The sequence below is a fragment of the Plectrocnemia conspersa genome, unplaced genomic scaffold (genome assembly GCF_051122295.1).
Source record: "Plectrocnemia conspersa isolate PC_06_02 unplaced genomic scaffold, ASM5112229v1 ptg000013l, whole genome shotgun sequence".
NCBI classification, from domain to species: Eukaryota; Metazoa; Arthropoda; class Insecta; order Trichoptera; family Polycentropodidae; genus Plectrocnemia; species Plectrocnemia conspersa.
The window spans coordinates 14,726,024-14,745,401 of record NW_028277177.1 but is presented as its reverse complement, the minus strand read 5'-3'; positions in this window follow the sequence as shown (position 1 = coordinate 14,745,401).

Below are 19,378 nucleotides of genomic sequence, written 5' to 3'. Positions count from 1 at the left end.
ATCTTAATAATAAGTATACATGCGGATAAATTTATTTTAATCGGATTTAGCAACAAAAAATGGTTCAATTCGCTGTTTGCTTTGATAACTAAACTTCAAAAGCATAGGAGTTTTTTAATTAAACCGCAAAAAACGCACGCGAGTCAAATATTTCCGTTGGTACCGAATAAAAAAGTTTTGAGTGAAACCGCGTGTGTCCTTCAACCCTTTTTAACATAATTTACGATCGCTGCCAGTAAATTATACATTTAGGATTCGCCACCGAGACGTTTCGTTCTGGCGGAAATTAAGATTTTCGTGAAAATTGCTGCATAATTGTCACAGAAAATGTTGTTTGCGCGCTTTCCCGCTTTCAGCGAATTTTCCGGACGGTCGGATGACCGGAACTAATACGGAGAAAGTGGATACCTTAAGAGCATCCCCTGATGCTAGGCGACCTGGAATGCCTAACGCGAAATATTTATGTTAACACAAACCGTCTGGCGTACTCCGTTTTTTTAATTATTCAACAGCCTCCTTAGCCGGAAAAAATATACCTGTATCAGGGTTTTTAAAATGGCTGCGAAAAATGCTCAAGAATCTTCAACGTATATTAAAATATATTATATGAGAAGTAGTTCCAAATTATATAATCAAACAGTGAAATATATGTATTGTAATGTATTAAAACATAAATTATAAATACATATATTAAAATATAAATTATTACCAAGCCCTTGGTGTTTCTTTGAGAGTTCATTAGTCTTACAGGCGCAAATTAAGGCGTTAGGAATTTAAAGAAGTTGGAGTTGTTTTCATATCATTGTCTAAGAAGTTTTGTAGATTAATATATAATACTTCTACTGAATGAGTCAAAATATATAATATATGCAAATTCTATATTTAACTATACGACTTCTAAGTGGTAACTATTATTAAGTTTATTTTATTTTTAAAGATTTAAAGTTTTTTTTAAAGGGTATAAAGTTTTTTTTATATTTAATAATAACACTTTAAAACTTTAATAAATATAATATATAAGTAGTTTGCATTTTTCTGCCTCAAATTATTAAAAAATCTTATTAAAAAAAACAAATCTAGACGATGAAATTATAAAGAGCCGTATAATTTATACCTTTCCTCTGGTTTATTTGATTTTTTTAAATGTTCCGAGCATACCTCTGTCCGTGGTGTATTTTTTCATCGTAATTACATCAACGGCCTCGTACCTGACTTTCCCTATTTCGCTTTCCGGGACGCCAGGGAGACGTCGGTGCTTTCTATTAAAATTTTCCCTTTTGTTGGAAAAACATTATCCCAGGATTTGCAAGGTAAGCTCCAAAACTTTTAATTATATCCCGATTTTTCCTTCAATCTAAAAAATCAATAATGTCAATATACTTCAATCAAATTAGCAATATAGTGAGCTTTTCTACCACCATCCATTGAATTGAACTGATACTGATTTATTTTATGACCAGCCTAATACTTTATTATTTATATAAAACTAAAACCGGTCTTAATTCGATGTAATCGAATAATACTAATAACTTATCGGCTATGCTAATATTTTACAGTTTAGCAAAATTAATTAAATCATGTTATACCAATAATAAGCATACGCGTTTATTCAAGTTCAAGCTATAGATAATACGTGACAACACTTGGTATTCAAGATATGTATAACAAATTGATATTTAATATATGTATAAACGTGATGGATCTTTCGTACCGTGTCTTTGCGACATGAAGTATCCAAGTCGTATCGAAGCTCTAATTAACTCTTGGAGATTTAAAATAACGGCCTAACTAGACTAAATGCGACAATTAACGTGAAAGACCTGCGTCCTTCCCGGTTTTCTACATCGAAACACCGAGAGCTTTACTGGTGACAAGCTCAGGGTTAAAGTCTCATGTATTTTTCTCGTAAATTAATTAAAAAGTCAAGTAAACAGTAGAGTTCAGGCTTATACTTTTACGGGAAAATGCAAAGAAATCAATATTTTTTGTCTTACTACTTTATGACCAATAATGTGTGATGTAAACGATACTATAATTATGTTTTTGTATTATAAAACTGATGCATTGCGTCTCAATGTATGCGTAAAATCCGTAAACACGTTTCCACTGGCATTTTTTATTTTGTTTGTTTGCAAAACTGTCGGTTATCTAAATTGCACACGTTACTACAAAATTTAAACCATGGTGGTACATAAAAAAATCACGTTTTTAATTATTTGCGTAAAAAAAATTTTAGCGTCATATCGCAAGTATGTTGTTTTCATATCTATTTTCTAGTAATTAATTTAAACGCTACTTTTTTACGCACGTGCGTATAAACAAAATATTCACTAGTTTTTATATCGTGTCCAACAAATCTTGTACAAATTACTTGCCATAGATTAATAATAAACTAAAATAAAGATTTAAAAGATATAGAGTTAACAGAGTTCCATAAACTTTTTGTTTAAAATCTTATCTAAATTGAACTTTAAAGTAGCTATTGACGACGTTATTTTTGGAATAGCAGTTTTTTAAACGGACAGATAAAAGTGCCAATCTACTTAAAATCTGTTTACAAAGCTGTAAAGTTAAATGAAAGAATTTGGAAGAGAAACTAATTAAACTAATGCATACATTTGCTATTATGACCAAAATTCATCTCTCATTCCAAAACAATGCCGCTAATATAGCAAGCACTACGAACGTTACTGATTTCACTATCACGTGTTGAGTAGCACATACTTTCTGCTTATTTAATGGTATACTCGTCCATGAAAATATTAAGTTTAATATTTAAAAAGTATATTATAGTCATAGAGAATAATTCAAAATACGTAAACATAATGCAACATTACTTGCCTTATGCTAGAACATTTGTGAGATTTACTTCAATGTTCCTAAAATGTGAATATTTATCAACATATAATATATTTGCCAATGATAATGATCTAATTTATTTTATTGTTTTAATGCTGAACTTTGAAGAACAATAAGCAATACACATGTTCATAGATATTGTAGAAGGATTTTCATATTTTTAAAATATGTATATTCTTATCACATTCATGATTTAAAATCATGTGTTAAGCTTTTGATAAGATAAAATAAAATAAGCAATTATCAATTTATGGCAGCACAAGAATATATCACGACAGATCACATCCGACAATAATTCGACTCGACACTTCAGAGAATATTCTTCGACATCCAAGACCTACTATTTCAACTCCATCGCCTGATAGCGGCATCTACATTTCTATATATATATTTAGTAGTTTAAATATGTTTATAAAATAAACTGTTATCAGCTTCTCAACAAAGTCACACTCGTTCGATCTTTAAACTCGAAATCATAATAATCAGAATTGTTTGTATTTGCAACTATATATTTTTTAAGAGAGCCTAAATTTAAAAAAGTATTGGATTTTTGCCTATAACTTGCTATAAAATAATATATTTATATAAACTTTAAGATTATTTTATACTTCTTATAATTTATATAAAATGCTCATTGTATTATATTCTGCAATTTTAGTAAAAAGTCTCGTTTATCCTTAAGTTACAAAACCATTTCAATATAATTGTTATACGTTGCCGTCAGCAAATAACGGATGTTACCGATCCGAGTGTATCACAGGAAGCAGGATGTACGAGAATATTTACCAACACATGCTCTCGGGTATTAAATGAATTTTGATCCTCAGAAAGTAAAACGTATTCGACAGCCATTGAAACTTGAATATTTAAAGATAAACGCCGTATTTATTGACTGCTATACTTTTACATTATTTTACTTATTTTTCTTCAAGAGTCCAAAATGCTCTCTTCGCTCGCAGATGGCGATGTTTGCGACGGGTGAAACACCAAAAAAAGTGGTGGAGAAGTCGAGTTATGCAATTTAAAATTCTAATTCCGGCCTATTCCTTTCATTCGTTCTTTCTTTGTTTTCATTTCCTGTTCTCGGGGTCCGCTAAAGTGAAGACGCTGCGAAGAGGAAGCTGGCTACGACTTGGATTGCGCAATAGTATTGTCGACTCGACCGCTCGGGACTTTCGGCGAAAATCATAATATAGGTCAACTGTTTTCACTCTATTATCCCATTGTACTGATTTAGGAGTGACTCCACATTCCGAAATTGGAAAAAAATTATGTCCTAAAATTTACTATAGCAGATTTTTTACTAAATTAACAATTCATACAAAATTGCATGATTTATTTAGTACTTAAAAAGGATCTTTTATATATATAGTATTATATACTAATTTCAATATTTCTAAAATAATCATTCTGTTCGAATATATTAATCAATAAAGCTGGATATTTCGTTCCTAGTTGAAAAAATATACCTTGAAGTATGTTTTAAAACTCTTCACTGAATTGAGATTAAAATTCTAAAAATAAATCTATATCGTTATGAACACATTAGGATATATATGCTTTTACTGAATAATAAGAGTAAGTTATATATTACATAATTTAATACATATTTTATGCTTACATAAAGATCGTCTTTATATAAGTTTGATTTTATAATACTCGTTAACATCCGTTTACGGTGAACGAAAATCAATCGATTTGTTCATGCATATCTTTGGCGTAATGATTTATATCCGACCGTTATTTAACCGAAAGCCCTGTTTCATCCTTTTGTATGCTAAAATATCCGAAAGTAACTCCAAGTGAACTAACTTTGGATGTTGCTCTATGTGAAAACTTCCCTTATCTATCCGTTCGAGCAAAACGTCTAGAACCGATTCGAGATATGGCATATTAATAAAATTACCAAACTTGGCGCATTCTCCAAAATTATCGGTAGAACCGATTTTGACAAAGCCTCGAAGGTAACAAAATTATTCCACTTATACGTCTATATTATACGCATACATATTTTTCATAATATTTTAAGCGCAATTCATCTCATGATCCCGATATAGGGTTTAGGTCCGATGCGGAACTTTTAGTCGACACCTTTAACGGAGCTAAAGGAAATAGTATTACCCGGAACCGGAGAATATCTTGATTGTATCTTTACCGGTCTACGGAACTGAGTGTACTGGAGATAGTCATTTATCCCGAAACTAGTATAATGCTCCATCGTTTAAACTCAATAATGAAACCTCTTAGCCTCCTTCTACCGGTTATCGTCCAGTCATAACAGGGCGAAGTAAAAATGAAACAATATATGTATTTCTTATGGTTAACTGTATTATATGCATATAGATAATTGTTTGTAATGTTTATGAATATTGATTGAATCATAAATTATTACCATTCGCACAAAAACATTAACATTCATATAAAAAACCTTTATAGGAGTAAATAAATAATGTATAATAAATAAAAACAGATGTCTTAAATTGCCGTACTCGGTTTGTTTATATTATATTAAGTATTTGTTATACCTTCTGTAACGCTTCAGGCTAACATTTGTTACGTAAAATCGTTAGATTTATAACAATAATAATTATATCAATCAAATTATTTTATTTTTGTGGCAATAATATTATTGCACAGAATAAGCTAATAACATATACTATTTGATTGTAAGATTTTTCATATATTTATTTTTAAAAACACTAAATAAAGTTACCCCACAATAGTTGATCTGTCATTCGCAGATTCTAAATCATTTTAAATGACATACAATCAACATACATATATTTTATTTACTATTTCTTTATATTTTAAGAAAAATTAAATTAAATAGAATTACTTTTTGCACCCATATAATAATTATTAAAACAATAATAATCTATATAGAGAGATTCACTATCTTGACTTCTCTAGATTCACGCTTGACAGGTTAATGTCACAATGGGAAGATAAAAGGTATATTTGTACAATTTATATAATTAAAAATATCTCTGTGTTTCAGTATGTACTTGTTTTTTTTTATTATTTTTACTTTTTGCTAAAATCCCCATTTCCCCCGCTATCGCCCCCGAGAGAGTACGTCGTTAAGATTCGCGCCGGGAATTGATCTTTTGTCGGCGGCCCTTGTATAAAACAATGACGGTCGACGTTGCGGTTAAGGTGCACAAAAAGAACCAAAGAGCCGATACAAAGGAAGGCGGTTAACAAAATAAAGACGCCCAATAAATCAGGAACGAGCGACCAGAATTCGCAAGTGTAGTTACTGGTGAAACTTCACCCGGAGAAAACGGTTCCTCGGTTTTATTGATGCTACAGTTATACATCCACTGCGCCGCAACGGCTACCGTTTTCAATGGGAACCAAAATTTATATACAGCGCTTGGCCCAAGCGCCAAACGTGTTAGTGACCAACGAATTTCAGCGCCCAATCTGCTCTAGCCATTCCACTTTAATATATAATAATAAAAAGGATTAAGCATTGAGAATGGTGCGCCAAAGATGATTTAGAGCAGTGTTTCTTAAGATTGTTAATGATTAGCACCCCTTGAGTTTAAAAATTTGAATACATATTTTTCAGAACGATTGAATCAAGCAAAGGAAAGTTTACAAAATTACTTTTTTCAACTTAACGTGACCAACTTTTTAGTTTTTTTTTAAATGAAAATGATTTTTCTCTAGCTGTTTTAAGGTTGTTATTATATAATTGAATATGTTTAATTCATTCAGATTACTAAATATATCCGCTAAATAGGCTAGTCGAAGTATTGCACATTTTCTTTAGAGGTAATCACAGTTTTGGTTAGTAAGTAACTATATAATTTACTCACGAAATTTGAAAAGCTATCGTTGTTTAGAATCGCGGTTTGAACAATACCGACATTTTTGCGAAAGCGTGAAAGATATAATGATTAAGCGCTCGTCATCATAGACATACATTTGTATTAGATATTTCAACAAAAAATAGGCAATTTCTTTATCATGAGTTCAAAGAGTACATAGTTCAATCGAGACAAATAGCTTTAAATTGTATATTACACATCTAAAAGTTACGTTGTAAATCAGTATTTCTCAACTTGGTTAAGAAACACTGATATGAACAATTTAGAACAGTTTATAAGACAGTGTTTTTTGGGAATCAGCAAAATCTACCAGACCAGCGGACAGATCCGCCCGTGTATACCTACGCAGCCCAACCTTTTAGTAGTGGTATGTAGTAGTGGTATATGTCTGGAGTGTCATGGAGTACAATTCAGAGGATTTTGTCGGAGGATTTGCTCATGCAGTCAAATATGTTCCTCTTCTCCCCACTGAGGATCAAAAAGAGCGTCGCCTCCAGGCCTAACATGAGTTGAAAAATCAGTTGGAAGATGACTCAGATTTTTTTTCCAAGATTATTACTGGTGACAAAACGGTGTTATCATACGATCCCAAAAATAAGCTCTCTCCTCGTCCGAAAAAAGCACGTCAGGTGAAGTCAAACATCAAGACAATGCTCATTTGTTTGTTTAATATCAGAGGTATTGTGCACGTTTGTTCCTCCAGGCCAAACAGTTAACCAACATTTCTACATGGAGATAACGAAAGTGTTGAGAGAGAGCGTCAGGAATAAAAGGGCGGATCTTTGGCGCACAGGGGATTGGTTCTTCCTTTATGACAACGCACCGGCTCATAGTTTTTGGGCAAAAACGGAATGACACCGATTATTCACTTGCACTATTCACCTGACCTGGCCCTCTGTGACTTATTTTTGCTCCTTAAACTCGAAAGAGACATAAAAGGAAAATGTTTTGGGACTGTAGAAGAGGTAAAACAAAAGTCGCTAGAGAGGTTAAAAGACATCTCATTATGTGAGTTCCAGAACTGTTTTGAACAATGAAAAAGCGTTTGGACAAGTACATATTGTTCAATGGGACTGTACTTTGAAAGTGATTAAAATTTTGTGTAAAATGTAATAAAAAAGATATAATGAAATTATCGTTATTTTTGGGTAATCACTAGCAAGTACATTGTTTAAGCATCTACGTCTATCATGTGTTATTTGTGTAGCAGTGAACTTAATTCGCTTTCGTAAACCTAACCGTTGTCAGTCCTTGACTTTTTATTATTATAAATCCTGACTTTCTTTACCATACAGCAGTTAGATGGTTTGGTTATGGTAAATTTTTAACTAAATGGCTTTGGAAATTAACTTTTGCTGCAAATAACATTAGACTTCTTAACGAGTTTAACTTTAAAATATAAGAAAAAACAGAGCTCTTATAAGAAAATTATTTACTTTTTTCTGCTATATTCACAAAAAAATGCAAATGTAAACCAATATAATTAAAGTTTCAAACTTAAATGAATTACATTTTATGCTTAATACGATATATTTTCAGAAAGCATAAATTTAGTCCATGATATTTTCAAAATATACAAATAGTTAAATATGTTGTAAAATACCTTTAAAAAACCCATTACCATATATTTTTAATATGGCCACCATTACTCCCAATGCTTTTGTTAAGCCTAGAAAAATGTTGCACCCAACGCACAGAAATATTTCAATAGTATAATCTTTCAACCCCCGTTTTATAAATAATAATTCTGAATTTAAAAGCAATTTCTATCTGTCAATAATAATATTTTTATCAAATTTTTCTGTTTATAACGTAATTTCTATAAGTATACGTAATTAAGCTATCAACAGCCTATCATCAGTTTTTTTTTCGTACAGAAAAAAAATGATTTAGTGGGATTAATGATTACGATAGCCTTGTTATGAACTTTCAAACGTCACACGGATCCTAGCATAAATTACAATAAAATGGCTAACAATTATAGAATACATATTCGTTTTCACCCTTTACTTATTTTAAATTTAATAATTGTTAATAATTTATATGGTTATGGTAAACAATTTTGGCTTTCAAAACATAGCTCAAACGATTATTTTACTTATTAAAGTAACTTATTAAAAAAATATCTCATAAGTCGTACTTTTACTTTACTTATAAAATTGGTTGTATGAATAATTTAAATCTTTAAAAAATTACTGCTAATTATGTTATGTAGGCGCAATCAAAGATTTTTACGGCTGTTTAGTATTTAGCGTAGAAAAAGGATGTCAGTCAGTCACTGAAAAATGGTCCGTTCTTCAGTCTTCACTCTCAGGTCGCAGCTGCCACGGTTTGAAATAAAAATATGAAAATTGCCGGCTCTCGCCTGAGCGTCTTGCTTTCCTTTTCAAATCCTAGAGCTTTCAGGACTAATGCTCGTGTCACCCCTGCAAGATGAAAAGAATGGGTTCACACGGAAAATAAATATTTTGAAATGGTTTCTTAAGCGCAACGCTCACCAACACTCGGTCCTAACACAATACTCTCTGTTTTGTTTTGCTCGTTTACTTATTACGGCAGATTATATTATGCACATATAAAAGCATTGAATATAATATAAAAACTAAATACGTATATATCCATATATATACTGGAAAAAAACAAGCAGATAACATATAACATTTTATAACAATATTTTGGCCACAAACATATGATTTTATTTTGTATTAAACAAATCATAAAAAATATTTTCTTTTGCGACACACCTGCATTTACGTCATCTAATCATGTAAGCCTTGTGACATATTACACATGAGTACAAAATAATCTAAATATATTCCATATGACGTTCCTGCCCTTCGTCAAAATAAAATCACAGTCAAAGAGCGAAAGTCCGATCGAGTCGAGAAAACATAGAAAAGCGTCTCAAATCCAAGTCGACCTTCTTCAACAAATCTGACAATTTTCGAATTACGACCGTGACTTTTATTAGTCCCTCTTACTTTATTCGTAAAATACGTATTACGATATTTCTCTTTGAATGTAATAAAACAATAAATGAGATTGATCGTTATTTTTATAATTTCGATAATAATTCTCTCTTGCACGAAAACGCCGTTTTTTATTCGGTGACAAGGGAGATGGAAATAAATCTTCGCTCAAACGTGTGTCATACACAAAGAAAGATATAATAGTCCTTTTTGTCCTTTTAAGGTTTAAGTATAATCTTGAGTTTCAATCAGAGCTAAGAGCAAAATAGAAAAATATCCTTCTGTAAAGCGATGTTTCTATCCCTTCACAAACGCTACTTTATTTTTTTTAATAAAATCTAATCCTGTAGATATGTTAAATATATTATTTTTTAATATTTTAAAAGTAAAAAATAAAAATAATATAAAACTATTATAGTAAACTCTTTTAGAAAGTAATGTAAGTTCAACTTTTAAAACTTTGAACAGAACTATTTTAATGTAAATAAACCTAAAATTTATAATTACACTCAATAAGAGTAGATTTTAATAAAATATTTTTAATGGTTAATTCTAATTTTTATTGCGCATCAATTAATAAGTAAATAGTGAGACAACGTCTGTATATCAGTGATATTCATATAAGCTATTATTACAGCTTTCAATGAATAGATATCTCTACACCTATGCATTATCTAGTTCGGCTATATTTATATTATGCACTATATTATTCACCTGTAAGATTAGGAAAATCTAAGAAAATTCATCTGTGATGTTCGATTTGAAATATAATTATATAATAATCATTTCCAGAAATGATAGAAATTGAAAAGCACGTGGAATCCAAACTCAGGTCTTTCACGTATTAGTCACCTAGCTGTGACATGATATACATACATAATACATATGTATATTGCATATTGCATAGTGTATCAACATCTAAAAATATTAATAATTAATTTACAATATAATTGAAAACACTGGAAATTATATAATTTCGATGATAAATAAAAACGTAAACTTATCTATAAAGCTAGCTTTTAATTTATACTGCTTATATTAATAATACCAACATATTTTCCGATACAAATGATATTAGTTCTATAAACATTATATATAGCAAAATATGTATTAATAGCAATAAAGCAATAATTGGTGAAATTTTAATTTTAAAAGATCTAATTAATAAATAGTTTTTATTGTAAAATTATAAAAAATATGATAACATATACTTTTGAAGCTCTTAGATCTTCTATCCACAAAGACTGTTGACATAAATGACATACGGTAAAATTTTGCATTTTGGATGCTAGAGCAGAACGACACGCCGAGGATACTCCGAGACCCTCGACTTTCAAGGCTCTCAAGAAGTCAAACAGAGAATAAATAAAAAAAGTCCGTGTCGTGTCCCAGTCGAATACGTTTGATGTTGTCTGTCATTTGTGAGGACGTAAAATGACGAGTGTAAGAGGAGCGGAAGTTATCTTCAATGAGAATACTAAATGAAAATTTTGTACGTTGAACGTACCCTTATCGCCGGTTGCCATCTATGGTCGCTTTGTGGAAACTAAATTGAGACGAAGCGGTCTCGACATCTGTCGGTTTTTCTCGAAATTACTTTTCCGACTAAACCTCACTGTTTGCTTAGCAATCACTCCAAAAGCTCTCCAAAGATGGAATTCAACGAGCGAAAACGTCCAAAAAACTAGATTATTTTGTCACAATAATTCTGTTCTAATAACTTGAAAACAGAAAGTATAATATAAAATAATGTTAAAAATAATTTAATAATAATTTAAAATGAATTCATAACAAGATCAAAACCTTTGTCATACAAAACTGCAAATAGAAAGTTAGTTAGCTTTATTAGATCAATTTCGTAACTAAAACTGCTAACTTCATTTTCGTTCGATACCTAACTAAAATCATATTCTTTGTATGTGGACGTATATAAATATACGCTTTATATAGTAAATATTATAAATTAAACATTCTTATATTGTACTAAAAAAAAAAGTTTTTCACGATTTAAATTTGTCTACGCAACTAATAATAATGATACATCTTACATAAATGACAAAAATGTATAATAAACATATAGTTTACTTTTTATATAATTTAAATTTATATTTTAAAACATTTTTGTCCTCTTTACTTTTTTTCTACAATTTTTATAGCAAAGTAAGATATTTTGAATATTTTGAATAGTCTCCATTTTGAAACAAGGCTGGCTATCGAGCTCAGTAGAGACTTTACCGAACTTGATTGAGATTTAACGAATGAGGTTAATGAACTTAATTAACAAGATCCATATTCAGAACTAGTTATATATTTATATTAATAAAACTACAGCAGTTATTGTGTCCTTAAAAACCCGCAAAAATTAACAAAAAATGTAAAAAAAAACATATTTTTTTACTTCATTTTCTATACTTTTAACGTTTTTGACATCATTAAATATTTCGTAGTTTTAATCCAGCTGACATGAAATTGTTTCTGAAAAAGAACTTGTAATAATCTAATTTTACTTTACTTTTTAAACATTTTTTTTAAATAGTGACTATTCAAAGATTTAAATAAAAATATATGATTTTACCTAATTTTGACACCCAGCTATATTTTTAAGGACACGATAACTGCCGTACTTTTAAACATATTGAAAAAAAAACTTAAATAAAAATACATATAGTTATTATTTTCAATTATATTTATTAGCCAGTTTGCTCTGCCATACTATTTTAAAATGGCGAATAGTAAAAAAATAAGATTCATAGCTCTGGTAAAAAATATCTTGGAGTAAAAAATAAGTAGGTTAAAAATGTTTATAAATTAAAATTAAAATTAAATTGAAAAAAAATAATTTCTATACAAGGAATTAAAAATTCGTAGCTCGTTTAAAAATCTTAGAGAAAAATGTCTAGAGGTTAAAAATAATTTATAATATAATAAATACTAATATAACAAAAAAGTAAAAATTAAAGGACTTTTTTACACACTTTCACACAAAAATCTACCTACGGCTTTTGCAAGGCGGAATTAATTAATTCCATTTTCTATCATGTCTGAAGGACAAGAATTAGTGATTAATATAGAATTATAATTTTCATCGATAATCACAATTTAGGTTTTCATAGTTTTTTCTAATCTTACGGGTTAATATCGTAATAAATAATTAAAATAAACTATTTTGTGCGTAGTGACATCTATTGACTGTAAACTTTATTAATAGGTTATAATGTTACCGATTAGACTTTGATTTCTGTCACGTTGCAACGAAAGAATAAAAAATAAAAATATGTGATCCAACATATTCATTATAAAAATATACACTTTCTATTTTTTTTTAAAAACTATTACTCAAACTTCACCGTCTAAAGTTTTTTACAGCAACAAATACCTTACATTACCTTTTTTTTAATCACTAAGTTGGCCAAAAGCGGCTTCACTATTTAAAAATTAATTAATTTCTTGTTTATTCCTTTAATATTTTTTAATAACCTAGCATTTTGTGTCATTTTTATCTTTGGAAATGCGAGCTTTATAATGACATTTTCAATAACCACATATAACTACGCTTTAATTTTTCCACGAATATTATTTTTTGACTAAAGTCGATATCAGGTTTTATTAACAAACAATCCGTTGAACCTCGCCACAAAAATAAATCTAGAGTCGCGAAATCTATGATTATGGAGCAAATATATCGAATGAAAATGATATATTTACATATTCTTGGAAAAATTGCACCACTACCTCTTTTCTTCTCCTTCAACCAAATTCGTAATATTAAATTATCTACTATGTAAAACACATACTCTTTATTATTCATTAACGCTATGCTATACTCGTTGAATATTTTCCTGGATATAACTTTAAAATGCCGCTTGTATGTTTTTGTACAACAATGGAGGGCTGATGTTTAAAGTAAAATTAAAGTTGCAAGAGTTTTACCGTCACTAATTTTTAATAACATAGCTTTAATTTGTATAATCTAATATAACAGTAAAATAGTATTCATCCCTAGTAAGTAAATTAGTTGTAAATATAAATGTGTCTTTTAACCTACTAGTTTGATCAGTCTTTTAATATTTTTTAATATTAATGGATCTCATTCAATTAAAAAAACTTATAATATTGCTTAATCGTAAACGGTACCATAGTATCATAAAGTTTACTAAAAAATTATAAAAGATAAAATAAAATAAAATATTTACGTCACATTTATCAAATTTAGTTTATACCTAATATAACAAAATTTTGCGTTTTATTAAAAATATGTTTAATTCGAATAGATATCAAATTATACCTGTAACTACTACTTAAAATATTATATTTTAATAATTTAAATACCTTGTCTAATTAATATATTTTAACAATCGTAAAATTATACATTTTTTACTCGCATTTTTATGAAACTGGAAAATAATATACATTTGTACATTTAATGTAAATGAATTATTTACATTGATATATATTTGACTTAGAATTCCTACAATTTACCGGTTTGTAGATCAACATACAAACATATTTTAACTGTGCAAACCTTGCAGTCGCACATACAAAAATATTCTTATCCACATTTTAATTATTTGCCATTTGTAATTCAATATTTAATAAAAGAGATCTTACATTATTTATTAACTCATTCAACTTTTAAAGAGTTTAAAATAACGGTTGTAAGCTTGACAACATTAAAAATGCGAACAATTTTAAATTTTAAAATAATTCAATTTTAAAAGTTGTAAAGATTTTTTAATTTTTTTTTTTCTTTGGAAACATAATGTATTATACTAAAACCCTAAAATTGTATTCAATCGCATTTTTTTTATATTTATATTTAGTTGAAAAGCCTTTGCTTAAAAAAGCACTTACTTTACGTTAATTTTTGGCAAATGTCAATGTCGACTCGTGTTCCATTTAGCTAGCTAACATTGTCCCAGAAACCCAAATAGATAAAGATCGGTGCATCTCCGGTGCAATTCACGCAAATGTTCCTCTAAAATAAATCGAGCCACCATTCAGATGTCCAGACAGATAAGAACAGTGAGGGCAATTAAACTTGAAATCGAATGACAATCAAATCGAAAACAAGCTAATCGAAGGTTCACACCGGCAGATAATGGTTTCAATAGCAATCTACGACATTGCTAACAAGGCAAGGTTTGGATACCAATATATTTTTTATTGTTGTTCAAAAATCGAGGTTAAAATATTACGTAACTACTTTATAAAGTTCTGAAACGTAAAATATTGCAATTACGTGAATATGAAGAATATGGCGTGCGGTAAAACTCGTCCTTAATATAATATGAAACTTGCCCTCATTACAAAGTTTTAAAAAATAATGTATAAATTCGCTAAAATTGAAAAAAAATTACGTATATATTAATTGCTGCTATTTTCGATTAAAAAATTTAAAAAATTAAGTATATATTAATTGCTGCTATTTTTAATATGTTTAATAAACTATTTTCTAAATACCTAATCTTAATCAATTTTATATAATTTTACACAGCTTTTAACTTTTAACGGCATATTATTCTAGTAATATTAACATCTTAACATACAATATTAACATCTTTAAGAATAGACTTAAAATGTTTATCCTGTAGTAATGTTAGGGTTGAAATGGAAGAGTTAATTTTTCTAATCTAATATTTGTATCATTAATAGTAATGTCGTTGTAATATGATTACTTTTACCATATTTAAAAAAAAATCTGTCTTTAATGCGACCCAAAAATATTATGTGTTTTTATAAAATATTTAAAAATATTGTTTTCACTTTTGATTTTTTAATTTGAAAGATTTTTAAAAGAATTAAAACCAATGACTTAACATAAAATTAATCAAAATGACATAAACAACGTCGGAACCACTCATAATCTTCGCGTTACAATTAGTTATATAAGACATGTTAAAAGGTCATAAAAACTAATGAATTTGTAACCTTTAATATGCCCCTCATTGCCAAAATCATTTAGTGCTACAACGGGATCTATCATGTAACGAAAGAATATGCACTTTCAAAATACAAGCGTTAGATATTTCCTAATTAAAACGGCCAGTCAAAATTTCGCCTCAAATCGAGCAGGTTAAATATTACTGTTGCCAAACATATTATGTATAATTACTTGATAGCTTTCTCCAATACGTCATGATGGCCATTATACAAATAAAAAGTATAGCATTAAATATTTCAAAAAAACAACAATTATGGAGTACACCAAAAGAAGATAAGCACCATTCCACATATTTTTTTCAGCTCCGTATAGCCATCGCCGTAAACATCATTGTGTTTGGCAAACTCGGTAAAAATCTGGTTAGCTTGTGCAAGAAGAGCGTCCTCAAGCTTTGACGTCCTGGCCGCGATGATTAAGAATAAGGGTCGCGATCGCGATTCTCTAGGGCACTTGAATGTCGTCGAATATTGACTAATTGTTGACACCACTCCTCTTCTCCCGCAGAGATCTAAGATAAGCGGAACGCAACTGCCCGCAAACCTTTACCCCCCCCCCTCCCAATTACATTATCCACTTACTGTCTCTAATCGGTTAGTAATCCCAAGAACTATCAATAGTCACTTGCGATGACAAAGAAAACAGGTCTGGCCTAGCGCTGGAGTGCGCAGTACTCTGGAACGAAAGCCAGGCTGAGTTGGATCACAGTTGACTTCCGAGCCTAATGCATCTGTGGGACGCGGGCGTGATACATCAGTTTTTTGTTGACACCACCCCTTAGTAACTTAAAAATGCGCTTAATTTAGTAGACGCTACGCAGGAAATGAGATAAATTCCAATGATCATAGCAAACAGGCAATAGGATACAAATAGGGATACAATCTGTTCCTCTTCTTGTAAAGATATCTAAGAAATTTTTATTGAATTTTCTCTAACAATAAAACTGAGAATACTTTGCATGCATTTCAAAAGCACTGCCTGCGCTGATGCAAGCACTGGAACAAATTCCAACACATCCACTTAGGCGCCTAGAAGGGCACTGGTTCTTCAATACCAACCCAGGCGCCATGCAAAAGCTAGCCCATTCATATTGGCACTCTACGAGTCGATCTTCATCGGGTAGGCATCTGGATTTTTACGTCCAGAGAGCGGTCCAAATCTCCCGTAGTACTATTTATTTTTAAGAGTTTACTTATTGTATTCTCCAAGAGTTAAGCTCGTTAGCTTAAGTTATCGTCATCGTTATAGCTCCATCTCTCAGAAATGCCCATGGCGTCAATTAAGGACTTAAGCAACTTCAAGAGAAACGTCATCACTATCCTTAAGAATCCCTTCTCCTCGTAAGGAGTTCATGAAATTCCCCCACACTGGAATTACGGTCCTTCAGCGTGTGGTGAACTGGCGCCCCGACCCTCTAACAACAATATTCAGACAACAAAATCCAGACAATGAAACCATATTTGAGTACACTACGAACTATCGTGTCGTACAGAATGCAAATGATTAATAAATTAATAAAGTGACACGCGAACCGCATAGCGTGTTGATGCAATTTATACGAAATTAACCTGCTTAAGAGACAGATAAATAAAACAAAAATTATCTGGATTGATCAGAACATCAAGGAATAGTAGAGAGATTTTTCCAATAATATATGTATAATCCATAATTTGGTTGTATGTCTACTCAAAACCCTACTTTTAATCAGATTTACTTATTCACATACAAGTGAAACTTTTGCCGAATCGATCAGATGATCTTTTAGAGCTAAATAAAAACAGACACTTTCACTTCGATTCTCCAATCTGGTATAGCTAAGCATTTTGCACCATTAGAGGTGCAAAATAAGCTAAGGTAATTGCTTGTACTTGATATTCAAAAATACTGGCAAATATGCAGCAACGGCAAGTATTTTTCAAGTAGTTTCGAAGATTAAGTCAAACTCTTGGATGTTCAAATGACTGCTTGGCTAGACCAAATCAAACGATCGAAGTGGTAGCCCAAGTTTTGCTGGAAGTAAAGTTTTAAGTGAAGTTGTATGGCATCGTTCTGGCTTATATGTAATAGAGGAAAGGAAGGAGATCAGTGACCATACTATTTGCGAGCAGATGATTCAGTGCGGTACGCAACGAAGAGAACAACATAGAATATATATATATTCAACAATAACAATTAATTAGTGAAATTATACGGCAATTTGTCAACTGTTGCGCCTTTAGAGTTTGTATGTGCAAAAATACGCGTGAACTGAGCAATATATCATGTATCATAATTACTAAAATTACCATTATAAAAATAAATATACAATTATAAGTAATACCATCGTACAAAATTATCTATGTACAAGTATATAAAATTTAGAATAATTAAGACCATTACGGCAAAAAAAAAACCTATAAAATTTCACAGTTATAATTAATAAGAATAAAGCTTTATTGTTTTTAAATAAAAAAATTGTTTAATTAGACCATGGTTTCCCAAACTATGTTCCGCGGAACACTGGTGTTCCGCGGATCCAAGATAGGTGTTCCGCGGAGCCTAAATAGATATTTCACAAAAATTTAGAGTATATTAAAAAAATTGTTAGTCTTGCTAGTACATAAAAATTGTTCATAAATCTGATAAAAAAGCTTGAAAATATGTGTTAAATATTTAACATTGATGTGTATAAAATCTGGAGGGAAAAGTTTCATAAGTCGGTGCTGTTTTTTTTAACTTTAAAATTTGATCGTATTTAAACAATATTTTTTTTGTTAATTAATCACACGATATTAGTGCTTGTTATACGAATTTTATTTATGTGACTAGATATGTTACTAGCAGTCATTGTATTTTGCATAGGCATGCACTGTTGACTAAAAAAATTTCCAGAAATTTAAAAAATGTTATGAAGTAGCCGTGAAAATGATAAACTATGTAAAATCTAGACCACTTCAATCCAGATTATTTAAAATTTTGTGCGATGAAATGGGTAGTGAACATGAAGCACTTTTATTACATACTGAAGTGAGATGGCTATCCAGAGGAAAAGTACTATTAAGACTATATGAACTTCGAAATGAATTATTAGTCTTCTTGAAAGCACAAAATAATTTGCAACATCATTTTATAATTTTTTTAACAAATCCTTCCTGGTTGATACATCTGCATATCGGGCGGATATTTTTACAAAGTGAAATGACGTTAACTTATAATTACAAGAAAAAAGTATTACAATTTTTAATATGAGAGATAAAATTGAATCTTTTGATAAAAAAATACAATTTCAGATTTTATCGGTTGAATCTAATAATTTTGATTGATTTCCTGTCTTGGATATGAATGTTTAAATGAATTGAATTTTCTAGTAGATATAAAAGTTTCACAAGTATTTTTAGAACACCTATATTACTTGAAAATAACTCTTTCGGAATATTTTACGAAAACTAGTAAGGACGATTCCTGGGTTCGGAATCCATTTTCCGTGACAGTAAAACCAGTGGGCTTAAGGGATTATGAGAATTTAGTTAATGACTCTGATTTGAAACAAAAATATCAGCCATTAAATGATTTCTGGGCGAGTCTGACTAAAGAGTTCCCCAAGGTGTCAAAACAAGCTCTGGTTTGTTTACTTCCGTTTTCCACGACGTATTTATGCGAAGTGGGATTTTTTAAGTATATTGCAACAAAAACAAAATACAGAAATAGACTTCACGCCACGGCAGTTATGAAAATACAACTAAGCAAAATTGTGCCTGATATAAAAAAAAATTGTTATTTAAGAACCCAAAATCATC